Source organism: Rhinopithecus bieti, unplaced genomic scaffold (genome assembly GCF_001698545.2).
Source record: "Rhinopithecus bieti isolate Rb0 unplaced genomic scaffold, ASM169854v2 scaffold_64120, whole genome shotgun sequence".
Lineage (NCBI taxonomy): Eukaryota > Metazoa > Chordata > Mammalia > Primates > Cercopithecidae > Rhinopithecus > Rhinopithecus bieti.
Window position 1 is genome coordinate 205,801 of NW_016824553.1, and position 14,268 is coordinate 220,068.

The 14,268-nt window shown below is 41.3% G+C and overlaps 1 non-coding gene across 1 annotated transcript; it reads left to right on the forward strand.

Moving 5' to 3' along the window:
• Positions 1-1,963: 1,963 nt before the first annotated feature.
• Positions 1,964-2,035, forward strand: TRNAC-GCA (transfer RNA cysteine (anticodon GCA)). The gene has a single exon. It is a non-coding gene; the product is annotated as a tRNA-Cys (tRNA).
• The last annotated feature ends 12,233 nt before the right edge of the window (positions 2,036-14,268 follow it).

Here is a 14,268-nt window from a genome sequence, read left to right on the forward strand (position 1 = left end):
AGCTTAATTGGCTGGGTGCTGGCAGGTGTGGAGGGGGTTGTACAGAAGAGCTGCTCTGTTGTGCATTACATAACTTCACACCTGTAGCTCCTGGGGAGCTACAGGAGACAGGGTGGCCAGGACATATGAATGAATGACTGTGATTATTAATATATCTTTATTTAAAGAAGATGGGTACCCTGGGGGTATAGCCCAGGGGTAGAGCATTTGACTGCAGATCAAGAGGTCTCTGGTTCAAATCCAGGTGCCCCCTTTGTCACTACCAGTTTTACACTGGGCAATTATAGAATAGCTCCTCGTTATCTGGTAGGCTCTGTCTCCATGAAAAATAATTTTTTAAAAAATTAGCTGGATATGGTGACTCACACCTGTAGTCCTAGCTACTTGGGAGGCTGACACAGCAGAATCACTTAAACAAAGAAATATAAGCTATCCATAAGAATGCCACTTTAAATATAACAAGATGAATAGTTTAAGAGAGTGAAAAAGTATATGCCAAACAAACACTAACCAAAAGAAAGATGAAAAGTCTTTTTTGTAACAGACTAAATAGACCAGAACAAGGAAAATTAATGCATCGAAGAGGAATATTTCATAATGATAAAAAGATCAATTCATCAAGAGAACATAACAATCTTAAATGTGTATGCATCTATTAACAGAGTTTCAAAATACAAGAGGCAACAACTACTGAGATCAACTGATCAACTTTGGGTAACTGAAGTTGGATCTGAATTTTTACCTCAAAAAATAAATGGATCTTCATGTTGTCTAAGCCAAAAAAAGACAAATGAACAACATAACGAAAAAAAAAATAGAACATACTTAAATAAAATTTCAGATTATAAGAGAATACTATGGGCCGGGCGCAGTGGCTCACACCTGTAATCTCAGCACTTTGGGAGGCCAAGGCAGGTGGATCATCTGAGGTCAGGAGTTCGAGACCAGCCTGACCAACATGGCAAAATGCTATCTGTACTAAAAATTCAAAAATTAGCTGGGTATGGTAGTGGGTGCCTGTAATCCCAGCTACTCAGGGGACTGAGGCAGAAGAATCGCTTGAACCTGGGAAGTGGAGGTTGCAGTGAGGCGAGATTGCACTCCAGCCTGGGCAACAAGAGCAAAACTCCATCTAAAGAAAGAAAGAAAAAAAAAAAAAAAAAAGGAAAAAAAGAAAGAAAGAAAGAGAGAGAGAAAGAAAGAGCAAATACTTTGTACAACTTTATTACATTTTCTAAGTGAAAATGAATTACTGAAAGTGACCTAAGATGAAGCAGAGCACTTAAATAGACCAATAATGACAGAATTCATTAAAAGATCATTAAGGAGCTCTTCCTCACAAAAGGCACCCCACCCAGAGGCTTACAGGCAAGTTTCTGCTAATCTTTAGTTAAAAATATGTAATTCTATGTTATGTAGAATGTTCCAGCATATAGAATGCTTTACATCTCTCCAAATCATTCTAGGAAATTCACATAATCCTGATATAAAAAATAAATTACAAGAGCATATACCACAAAGAAAGCTATAGTCCAATCTCATTTCAGAATAATCTAGACAAAATAGTAGAAAATCTTATCCGAGAGTACAATCCCACATAACCAAGAAGGACTTAAAACAGAAATGCACTGATGGCTCAATATTGGAACATCTATTACTATCAAGTAGGGGCTCTTTGCATTCCAGAACAATCAGGCCCAGGGCCCAAACCCAGGCCCTCAAGCTATGTCTACATCTGGATTTAACCCCACCACTCTCCTTTTCCCAAAAGCTAAGGCTGCAGCTTAATTGGCCAGGTGCGGGCAGGTGTGGAGGGGGTTGTACAGAAGAGCTGCTCTGTTGTGCATTACATAACTCCACACCTGTAGCTACTGGGGAGCTACAAGAGACACGGTGGCCAGAGTGTAGCTTGTGAATGACTGCGATTATTAATGTATCTTTATTTTAAAAAGATGAGTACCTTGGGGGTATAGCTCAGGGGTAGAGCATTTGACTGCAGATCAAGAGGTCCCTGGTTCAAATCCAGGTGCCCCCTTTGTCACTACCATTTTACACTGGGCAATTATAGTATAGCTCCTTGTTATCTGGTAGGCCAGCCTCAAGGAACTACCTTTCCCACCAACGGCAAAGACTGAAGTGTTTCTCTTGTGACATTTTTCACATATTTCATTTTTACCTCCTCAGCCATAATTATTTCCTGGAGGGGTAGAGGAAGGCTGCCCTAGGTTTTTTCTGTTTCCCTTGTACCTAATTATTATCATTGAGATTTTATTTGCTTACACCAAGCTTGCTTTAAAAAAAGGATCCAAGGCAACTTACAATGAAAGACATAATAAAACTCTAACTGGTAAAACGAGTATTAAAAGGCCAGCGCCAAATGTCTAGGAGAGGTGGTAAATCATTATTCCCAAGAGCCTAGGTTAGGAGAAGCTCTTACTGTGGAATTCAAAACATCTCATAGCTCCCGGTAATCATGTAGAGGGAAAACAGACTAATTCACCACTGGATAAAAATATTTCATTAGCTCTGAAGAACAGCAAGCATTAATATGATAGGTCTTAATAGATGGAATAGTGGACAGATGATGGTGACTGCCAGGGCAACCATATGCAGACACACAGGTTGCACATTATATAACTTTACCAATTACACGGTACCCTGGAATGATGCAACACAGGGACCCTGAATATTTGCTGTATTTTATCCATTTTTTAAAAATTGCAGAAACAGTGCTACGTGTGTGTGTGTATGTGTGTGTGTGTATGTGTGTGTGTGTGTATGTGTGTGTGTGTCTCAAAGGAGGCTACTAGTTAAGTACCCAATATTCATTCTCTTCTCCTCTGTAGTAATAGAACCCAGATTTCATACTGAGCAGTTATGTTCTCAGCTAAGAGACCACATTCCTGGGCCGTCTTTGGCTAGGGGTGGCATACACATGAGGGATAAGAAACAGTGAAGACTTCTGGGAAAATATAAGAGAAGGACAAACATGTCATGTGCTCCCTTTGCCTTTACTTCTGCTTCCTACTTATAACATAGATGTGATGGCTGGAGCACAAGCTATCAACTTGGACCATGAGTCAACTTTGAGGATGGGATCCACATTTTAAGGAAGGCTGACCAGGGAGACAAAAGGAGCCTGTGTCTCTAAAGACACCCTCGAGTTACCATGCCAGCCCTGGTCTGCTCACCTCCTCATATGGTTTGGCTCTACACCACCACCCAAATCTCATGTCAAATTGTAATCCCCAATGTTGGAGAAGGGGCCTGCTGGGAAGTGATTGGATCATGGGGGCAGAATTCCCCTTGTTGTTCTCATGATAGTGAGTGAGATCTCATGAGATCTGGTTGTTTAAAAGTGTGTACCACTTCCTCCCTCTCTCTTCCTCCTCTTCTGGCAGTGTTAAGATGTGCCTGCTTCCCCCTTCAACTTCTGCCATGATTGTAAGTTTTCTGAGGCCTCCCCAGCCACGTATCCTGTACAGTCTGTGGAACTGTGAGTCAACTAAACCTCTTTTCTTCATAAATTACCCAGTCTCAGGTATGTCTTTATAGCAGTGTGAAAACACACTATTACAGTAAATTGGTACCAGAGAAGTAGGGCATTGCTGTCAAGATACCTGAAAATGTGGAGGCGACTTCAGAATTGTGTAATAGGCAGAGGTTGGAACAGTTTGAGGGCTCAGAAGAAGATAGGAAGAAGAGGGAAAGTTTGAAACTTCCTAGAGACTTGTTGAATGGTTGTTTACAAGCATGTAGCACTTCCCTCTTCACCCTCTTCCTTGTGCTCTGGCCATGTGAAGATATGCCTGCTTCCTCTTCACCTTCTGCCATGATTGTAAGTTTCCTGAGGCCTCCTCAGCCATAATTCCTATACAACCCGTGGAACTGTGAGGCCATTAAACCTCTTTTCTTCATAAATTACCCGGCCTCAGAGTAAGTCTTTATAGCAGTGTGAGAACAGACTAATACACCTCCATACATCCTTTATGAAAAATACATAAATTGCTGTCTTGTTGAAACCTCCAGGGACAGAAAAATCCAGATGATTCAGAAAGTTCATCCCCTTTCTCCATCAACAGCCTACCAAGCACCTACCTCCGTAGGTCTGAGGTAGTCATGAAAAAGGTTTTTCTACCAAGGCCATTTCCTTGGTAAAAACTCTCATTGTTGACAGTTGACCAGGAAGAAACTCTCATTGTTGAGTTGACCAGGAAACTTTCATCGTTACAGAGTCAACTAAGTGTTCCCACAGCTTTCTTAGCTTCCCTCTAATGATACAGAGTAGTGTAGGAGGAAAGTCCTTCTACTGTTCCGCATCCATGGTGCACCCAGCTCTGCCTGGCCCAAGTCCACATCTCTACAGGATAAGGAGAGCTCAGGGAACCATACACTTTTGCTGCTCCTCTGCCTACAAGTTCCCCTAGGAACTTCTTGTCTGTGTTAGAAATGCAAGGTATGCTGTCGTGAGTGAGCCTGTACCCCTTAGCACAGTAGTTACTCTCATTTCCAGTTGGTTACTAGCAGCTGAATGCAGCTCCTAACTGCTGGTGCATGATTCTTCCACTGGTTTGGAAAAGGCAGTTCTACAAAGGGCTTGCACAACTAACTTAACTGAGTGGTAAAGTCATCCCTGGATGCCAGAGGAATTCATGGTTAGCATGTCTTTCAGCTCAGTGCCACTCAGTGTGGTCCATGAACTGAGGCCAGTCCATGAACTCTTTGTTACGGGTCTGTGATGGGAGAAATTCAGAAATCGAGAGTAAATGCTGAAAAAGTCTATAACAATCTGCCATTGGCCAGCTCTGGTGGTGTGGCAGGTCTCAAAGTCTGCAAGTCTGATGGACCAGTGTTGATTCATGACAGATTTTAAGAAAAGAAAAATAAAGCTGGATTTTCACCGCAGATAGACTGAAAAGCATGGCTTTAATTCACCCCTCCTGGAGATTCATTTCTCAGAACTCTTTAGTGTGGAGCAGCTGGCACTTCGAGATTTCACTCTCTGTGTTCATCAGGGCCCTTAAGGACCAGCAACAGAACCTAGATTGAGCAGTAAACGTTTATTAAAAGCCTCTCTGTCACAAAGTAGAGTTGTGGAAAATTAGTCTCCAGTCTAACCTTTCAGAAAAAATGCCCCAAACCACTGCAGAACTGGTCCGCTGAAGAAACAATAATGCAGGTGCCACCTTGCACCAGATGACAGAGTCTACATTCCAGACACCACAACTCCTACCACTTCTCTACCAGAAACTCAAGCCCTCAGAACTGGAAAACAACACCACCACCCTTGCAAGCCAAATGGACCCTGCCCCTCCCTCATTCCTCTTCAGGCCTTAAAAGGGCACATCCCATCACTGGAGCCCAGTCCCATTCAAAAACTCAAAGGGGCCTGGATAACAAGTTTTCTAGCTTCTATTTTGAGGATGCTGTTCTTATAAAGAAGACGCTCCCCATATACAGCGAGTGCACTCAAAGATTTCAGTCAGAAAACATGAAAATGTCCCTCACAACCATATCAGATTTTCAAATACAGTACAAAAAGAATGTAAAATATCTTATTAACTCTTTTATTAATTACATGTTGCAATAATAATACTTTAGATATGTGGGTTAAAAGGAATATTACATTAAAATAGATTTCAATAATTTGTTTTTATTTGTTAATGTGTTTACTAGAAACTATGAAATTACATATATGGCTCACATTTGCAGCTTGCATTATATTTCTATTGGACAGTGTTGCTCTAGATGAAGTGTGGCCTCAGAATATAAGACCAGGATTGTGTCACCAATCAGTGGGGAAAGGGTAGACTATAGAATAAATGGTGCTGGAATAACTGTCTTCTAAACAAAAATCACAATGTGATCCCTACCTCACTCCATTAAAAAAATACAGATAAGGTCGGGTACAGTGGCTCACGCCTGTAATCCAAGCACTTTGGGAGACTGAGGTAAATGGATCACCTGAGGTCAGGAGCTCTAGACCAGCCTGGCCAACATGATGAAACCCCATCTCTACTAAAAATACAAAAAAAATTAGCCAGGTGTGGTGGCAGATGCCTGTAATCCCAGCTACTGAGAGACTGAGGCAGGAGAATTGCTTGAACCCAGGAGGAGGAGGTTGCAGTGAGCCAGGATTGGTCAACAAGAGTGAAACTGCATCTTAAAAAAAAAAAAAAAAAAGATGAATTAAAGACCTAAATATGAACTCAAACTTCTGGTAGAATATACAGAATACACACACACACACACACACACACACACACACACACGTATACATACATATTGTTAAAGGAAAAGCTATTCAGTGATACTTGTTAAAGCACAGTGAGGAAGCCATTGCAATAGGTATAGAGACCACTGCAACCAGGTCTTGCAGTGGGGGAGATAGACTGGGCTCAACTTTGAATACAGCATGGGTAAGTAGGTATTTATAGCCCAGGAGCAGGGTAAGGGGTCAGTGGATGGAAAATTACTAAGAAGTAACATCAGGAATAAAGGGAATTCTGGAAAAACTGGCCTAACAGGATTCTTGCTGAAGACAGGCCAGGGAAATCAGACATCATCACCTGGAAGATGATGAAGGAGGAGGAACTTGACCAGCTATTGAGAGTGCTCAGATATCAAGAGTGTGGGGGTTCTTGCTAAACTGGCTTAGCAGAACTCTTGGCTAAAACTGGACTTTATAAGGAAGTGTACAGATGGGCACAGATTTGGGGCTTGTGTTTAAGATTTATATATCTGATAGTGTAAAACTGGTAAATTGGTACACTCACTATGGAGAAAATTTTGGCAATAAAACAGCAAAATAAATATATAAATCATATAGACCTATAAGAGTATACTTAAAAGTATGCATAAAATTCAGGAATTTCACTTCTTGGTACATCTGAGAAACTCTAGCATAAGTTTATCAGGAGATGTGCACAAATGTTCTTTGCAGTATTATTGTTCATTTGAAAACAAACAAACAAACAAAAAAGAAATGTCCTGAGTGTGTCCATTTATAGTGGAATAGATGAATAACACTTTCTGGACTCTTATAATTTTTTCAATTATGCAGTTAAAAGAAAATTTAAGCTGAGGGTCCAAGATAAAATAGGTATCAAATACCAAAAGTAGGCATGAGACAGCACCATGTGGAAATTTCAGAGTCATGTCTGATAACTAGATGGCTTCCTACCAGGAGGGTAGAAGAGGGTCAGTTTGTTAGAGATTAGAGTGTTGGTGAGGAATACATTTTCCTGCTCTTCTCAAGGGGAAAGAGTTGTGGGGGGAGTGTTTTCCCCTAACTCAAGCCTAGTAAAGGAGCTTCAAGGAGTCTCGGCTCACAGAACTTGGTCCACGTGCCCTGGAGTCAGGGTTTGCGATGGAGCAGAGTCCAGCACAAAGGAGGGCACAAAACTGAGCAGAGGTGGCTGCCCTGCAGGTGGAGAGTGTGATGCAGCTCTTGGAAATGGGCCTGCATCACCAGCATGGGCTGGGGACCGAAGGCACAGGAGTGTTTCCTGCAGGCCACACAAGAGAGAGAGCTACTCAGGAGCTATGTTAAACTCTGCCCAAGAGGATGAGTTATGGACCCCAACAGAGAGAATCTGTGTGACATGGAACCCAGAAAACCAGAGGTGGAGGTAGAAATGTCAGTCCAAGGGAGATGTGCCGCCAGGTTATAGAAGCAGTCAGATGTTCCCAATGGAGCCCTCTGAAGAATCCCATGGAAATGACCAGGGAGTCATTTGAAACACTTGCCAAGCCCAGCAAAAACAAACCTATCTTATTACAGTGCCAGTCAAGTAAGAACTTTCTCATTCTCCTTTTCCTCTCCTCCCCACTTCCCCCTCTCCCCATCCTAGATGCTAGGGATGAATGCTAGATGGGGACAGGGAGAGGAAGGACCATGACTCAATTCTTCCACTTCTAGTGGAAGATAGACGCTCCAATCGATTTCAGAGTATCAGTCATTCCACGGGACTGAACATTTTAATGACTGAGTTAAGATTGCAGCCATGGGACTTTTTGCTACATAAGAGTGATCATTAAAGTGTCTTTGACAAGAAAACACCATTTCACTGTTTAAAAGAAAGTTTAAAAGAAAGTTTAAAAGGGGCAGTGAGGAGCAAAAATGAAGTTGCTTTTATTATCACCTCATGAGTGCTCCGCGTTCAACAGCTGCAAAAGTGACCAGATGGCTCTCAAAAAGACGGTGTCATGTGCAAATAATTTAAGATACAGAACTATATGTTTAGCATTATCCCATTTGGGTTGTTTAAACATACACAGAAAATATAGAATATTGTTTCTGTATACCCATATATAAATGTAAAAATAATTTTAAAATGGGACTTGTATTGAGAATATATAAAGTTGTCAAAATTTAACAAAAAAGTCCATTTCAAAAATGGGCAAAATATTTCAAAGACATTTCACTGAAGAGGATGTTCAGTTGGCAAATAAGCACATGAAAAGATGTCAACATCATTGGCCATTAAGAAAATGCTAATAAAGCTGCAGTGGGATATCACTACTCACCTATCAGAATAAGTAAAATAGAAAAGTGATATCAAATGCTGTTGAGGACGCAGAAAAACTGGATTACTCATACATTACTGGTAAGAATGTAAAATGGTACTGCCGCTCTACAAAACAGTTTGGCAGGTTCTGACCAAGCCAAACGTGTGCTTACTGTAGGACCCAATAATTGCAGTCTTGGGCATTATCCCAAAGAAGCACAAATTTTTTTCTCAGAAAAATCTGTACCCAAGTGTTCACAGAAGTTTTATTCATAATAGCCAAAAGCTGGAAACAACCCAAACATCCTTCAATAGATGAATGAAGTTTAGCAAACTATTGTTCATCTATATGATGAAACACTACTCAGCCATAAAAAGGAGTAGACCATTGATACACACAACAACTTGGATAGATCTCTAGGGATTTATGCTGAGTGGAAAAAAGGCCAATCTCAGAAGGTTACATATTGTGTGCTGTGACGGACCCTTGTGAGAAAACTGTTCTATAGGTTGACTGTGGTGGTGGCCACACAAGTCTACACCGGTTATAACATTGCAAAGAACTAAACACACACACACAGGTGCATGTAAATCTAATGACATCTAAGATTGGTGGGGCTTGTATCAATGTCAGTTTCCTGGTGGTGCTATTGTACACTAGTTATTCAAAATTATATTATTGGAGAAAATTAGCTGAAAAGCACACAGGATCCCTCTATTTCTTACAACTACATGGGAATCTTCAGTTATCTCAAAAAGTTAAAAAAAAAAAAGGAGTGGAAAGTGGAAGGATGTAGCCTAAATTTATGATAATAGTTGTCTATAGGGAGGGAGGAATGGGAGTGGACTGAGGACAGAGGATGTTGCAGGGGACGTGGCTGTGTTGATGTTTCACTACCTTAAAATCATGAGCCAATTCTAACATGATAGCAGTTACCACTTCTGGGTGTTAAGTCTATTGGTGAGTCTTAAATTATTCTATGTAGTTTTCTATAAAATAAAAAATATTTTTGAAAGGTGAGGGAGTAACTTTGGTAGCCTGATGGATATCCAGGTGGGAAGCATAGACACACTGCAGGTGGGCCTACCTCAGGGAAAGGTGCCCATTCAGGGCCTGGGATTGACCTGCAGAGGAGGGGTCTCTGGTCCCAACACAGAAGCCCTTGTTGGTTCAAGCTTTGTTTCTGGGGAACCTAGACTTAGTGTCCAGCCCCAGCAACTGCAGCTGGGCCAACCTGCTCAGTTGAGGCCCTGGGACAGGTAGAACTGTTGCCTTGCCCTAGGATGAAGGCTGAAAATCTCTATTAGTATGTCTCCTGTGCCAGTTATCAAAGTAATGTCTCTTGACTCCAAATGCATCCCTCATTGCCTGCTCTGTGATAATGGAGTGGTACCCTATAACTATTTCTCCCTAGTCAATGGCACAATGTTATGCTTTGTCAGTAGAAGGCGCAAGAGGGATGCTGGGGAAGGAAAGGGTTTGTATTCCTGGTTGTGGTGCATTCTGCCTGGCGGCTCCTGCAGTGTGTGCACCGTCTGTAGCTCTGGGCTCCCACAGTACACTGAGCCAGCAGCATCTGACTGCTTTCTCTGGAGCATTGCCGCATGGCACCTCCTTGTGAATGGCTTCCTCAGCACCTTTCAGGCAGCTTTGCAGCAAGTTCTGAGGGCAGAAGTTTCTCATGGTTGGTTTCTCCAAGAACTCCAGAAAGCAGTTTCCCAGTGACTGCTGCAGGTACATTTCCCCATGGATTGTTGCCCCCATCACCCTAAGGGGTGGATTCCCTTTGAACCCTGCTGTGGCATCTGAGTGAATTTCTCCACTCAGTAAGCCACAATCAAGCCTTTTCAATACAGCTTAAATCTTAGCCTGCGATGGAGGTGGGGTTTTTCCAGATCTGTTCCTTGCTTGGGTGCCCTTTCTCAGCCCTGGGGTAGGGTTTACTCCCTATATCTGCTCTTCCTATATTCTTTAGAGTTCTCTTTGCCCCTTACTAATCAATGTCCCTCATTATTCCAATCCTCCGCTAGAGTTACTATTTCTGTATACTAACTTTTTCCTATTTAAGTTACCATGTGGTTTCTGTCTTCCTATTGGATCCTGATTGGTACAGAATTGATACCAGAAGTGAGGTGGTAACAATCAGTAGATAGTTTCACACCATGGGTTTGGGGAATTGGTTTGTTTGTATTCTTGGCTTGAGTGCAATGAGGAGCCCCTTGCCAATGAGAAATAATGGGATGCTAGTAGTCCATGGCATACATTGGCATCACAACCAATCAAGCTATCACTGTGGTTGATTGTGCTAAGTGTTAAATGAAGCAGATGTCTTGGGAGCCCAATTGGCTGCTGTTTTCATGATGGCTGTAAGACCTATAACATGAGATTGATTCTTCTGAGTTCACTTGACCTCTTTCAGGAGGAAAATGATAAGCTTGGATCTTTGGAACTCCATAGACATAAGCTTAAGCTTGTTGTTCACAGGCAAAAGGCAGGAGGATGTAGAGAGAATAGAGGAATTTCAGACCTAGTGGCTGTTTAAGGTCTCTCTCTCTCAAGGAAGGCTTAAATCCTCTTACAATTGAGTCAGGCATATCCAGGATAATCTCCCTTTAGATTAATTTATAGTTGGCTGATTAGGTTTATTCCATTTGCAAAATCCCTTCATCTTTGCCAGATAAGTAACATAATTGCTGAAACAACATCTCATCACCTTTGCTATATATATATATATTTATTTATTTTATTTATTTTTTTATTTTTTATTTTTTATTTTTTTTGAGATGGAGTTTTGCTCCTGTTGACCAGGCTGAAGTGCGATGGCGCGATCTCGGCTCACTGCAACCTCCGCCTCCCAGGTTCAAGCTATTCTCTTGCCTCAGCCTTCCTGAGTAGCTGGGATTGCAGGCAAGTGCTACCATGCCCGGCTAATTTTGTATTTTTAGTAGAGATGGGGTTTCTCCATGTTGCTCAGGCTGGTCTCCAACTCCTGACCTCAGAGAATCCACCCGCCTCGGCCTCCCAAAGAGCTGGGATTACAGGCATGAGCCACCGTGCCCAGCCTGCTATATGTTGTTGATTAGACAAAAGTTACACATCCAATCCACACTCATGGTGAAGCAAGTACACAAACGTATGGATATTAGGGTACAGGAATCATGGGGGCCGTCTTACAGTTCTAGCTACCACATCTTCCACTACAACATACCAAGGAAGCTCTGGCATTTCAAGTTCATGTGGCGAAGGCTACCTTTGGACCTGTTTTTCAGTTAGCCACACTAGCACAATGTGGATATAGTCTGCATTTGACTGCAAATTAAAGAGGTCTCTGGTTCAAATCCAGATGTCCCCTTTGAAGGTATCCTTTCAGAGTTATTCCCAGTCCCTGGAGCTAACACATTAAATCTGGAAAATCTCAGCTCAGTGGGCCCATTTAAATATATTCAGCCTGATACAGCTTTATATTCCTTCTACTTTGAGCTGACTTTGGTAGTTTTAAAGTATGTTGACATTTCTCCCTTGGAGATGTGAAGCTCAATTATCTTCCATGTGCTTAGTAAGACACTAAGTTTAGTGTTACTGAGTTTAGTAACACACTTGTAATGAATAGAATGTGGTGGAAATGACAATGTATCACTTCTGAAATAAAGTCATAAAATACACTGTGGCTCTACCTTTCTCTCTCGGATAACAAACTCGGGGAAGCCAGTTGTCATGTCACAAGGTCACATCAAACAGCTCTGTAAGAGGCTCACATGGCAAGGAATTGAGGCCTCCTGCCAATATCCGTTAAGGAACTGAGTCCCTCTTTCTAATAGCCATGTGAATGAGTCAGCCTAGAGTGGTTCCTCTAGCCCCAGTCAAACTTTCGGATGACTGCAGCCCCAGCTAACATCTTATCTGCAATCTAATAGGAGACCCTGAATCAGAGCCACACAGCTCAGTCGTTCCCAGATTTCTGAACCTTCAAGACTGTATGATATAAAACAATAAATGTTTTTTGTTTTAAGCTGCTGAGTTTGGGGTTATTTTGTTATGCAGCAATACATAAGTATAGGCGTACCTCAGAGATACTGCAGGTTCAGTTCCAGACTACCACAATAAAGTGAATATTGCAATAGAGTGAGTCACATGGAATTTCTTATTACCTAGTGCATACAAAAGTTATGTTCATACTGTAGTCTATTAAGTGTGCAATAACAATATGTCTAAAAAAGCAATGTACATACCTTAATTTAGAAGTACTTTATTGTTAAAAATGCTAATGATCATCTGAGCTTTCAGTTGTAATCTTTTTTACTGGTGGAGGGTCTTGCCTTGATATTGATGGCTGCTGACTGATCAACATGATGGTTGCTGAAGTTTGGAGTGGCCGTGACAATTTCTTAAAATAAAACAATGAAGTTTGTCACATCAATTTACTCTTCCTTTTGTGAAAGATTCCTCTGTAACATGTGATGCTGTTTGATAGAGTTTGACCAATGGTAGAACTTCTTTCAAAATTGGAATCAATTCTCTCAAGCTTTGCTGCTGCTTTATCAACTAAGTTTGAGAAATATTCTATATCTGTTGTCATTTCAACAGTGTTCACAGCACTGTCACCAGGAGCAGATTCCATCTCAAGCAATCACTTTCTTTGCTCATCCGTAAGAAGCAACTTTTCATCTATTCAAGTTTGATCATGAGATTGTAGCAATTCGGTCACGTCTTCAGGGTCCCCTCCTAATTCTAGTTCTCCTGCTATTTCTACCACATCTGCAGTGACTTCCTTTACTGAAGTCTTGAACCCCTAAAAGTCATCCATGAGGGTTGGAATCAAATTCCAAACTACTGTTATTGTTGCCATTTTGACCTCCTCCCAAGAATCATGAATGGTCTTAATGGCACCTAAAATGAATCCTTTCCAGAAGGTTTTCAATTTAGTGTGTCCACATCTATCAGAGGGACCACATTATCTATCACAGCTATAGTCTTATAAAATGTATTTCTTAAATAATAAGACTTCAAAGTCAAAATTATTACTTGATCCGTGGGCTGCAAAATGGATATTGTCTTCCCAGGCATGAAAATAGCATTCATCTTCTTCATCTCCATCAGAGCTCATGGGTGACCAGACACATTGTCAATAAGCAGTAATATTTGAAAAAGAATCTATCTGAGCAGTAGGTCTCACAGTGGGCTTTAAATATTCAATAAGCCATACTGTAAACAGATGTACTCTTATCTAGGCTTTCTTATTCCATTTCTAGAGCACAGGCAGAGTATATTTAGCATAATTCTTAAGAGCTCTAGGATTTTCAGAATGGTAAATGAGCATTGGCTTCAACTTAAATCACCAACTGCATCAGCCCCTAACAAGAGAGTCAGATTGTCATTTGAAGCTTTTCAGCCAGGCATTGACTTCTCCTCTCTAGCTATGAAAGTCCTAGATGGCATCTTCTTCTAATAAAAGAATGTTTCATCTACATTGAAAATCTATTGTTTATATAGCCATCTTCATCAGTGATCTCAGTTAGATCTTCTGGATAACTTGCTGCAGCTTCTCCATCAGCACTTGCTGCTTCACTTTGTCTTCATATGTTCCTTAAACCTCATGAACCAACTTGCGCTAGCCTCAAGCTTTTCTTCTGAAGCTTCCTCACTGCTCTCAGCCTTCATAGAATTGAAGAGAGTTAGGGCATTGCTCTGGATTAAACTTTGGCTTAAGAGGATCTTATGGCTGGTTTGATCTTCTATCCAGACCACTCAAACTTTCTC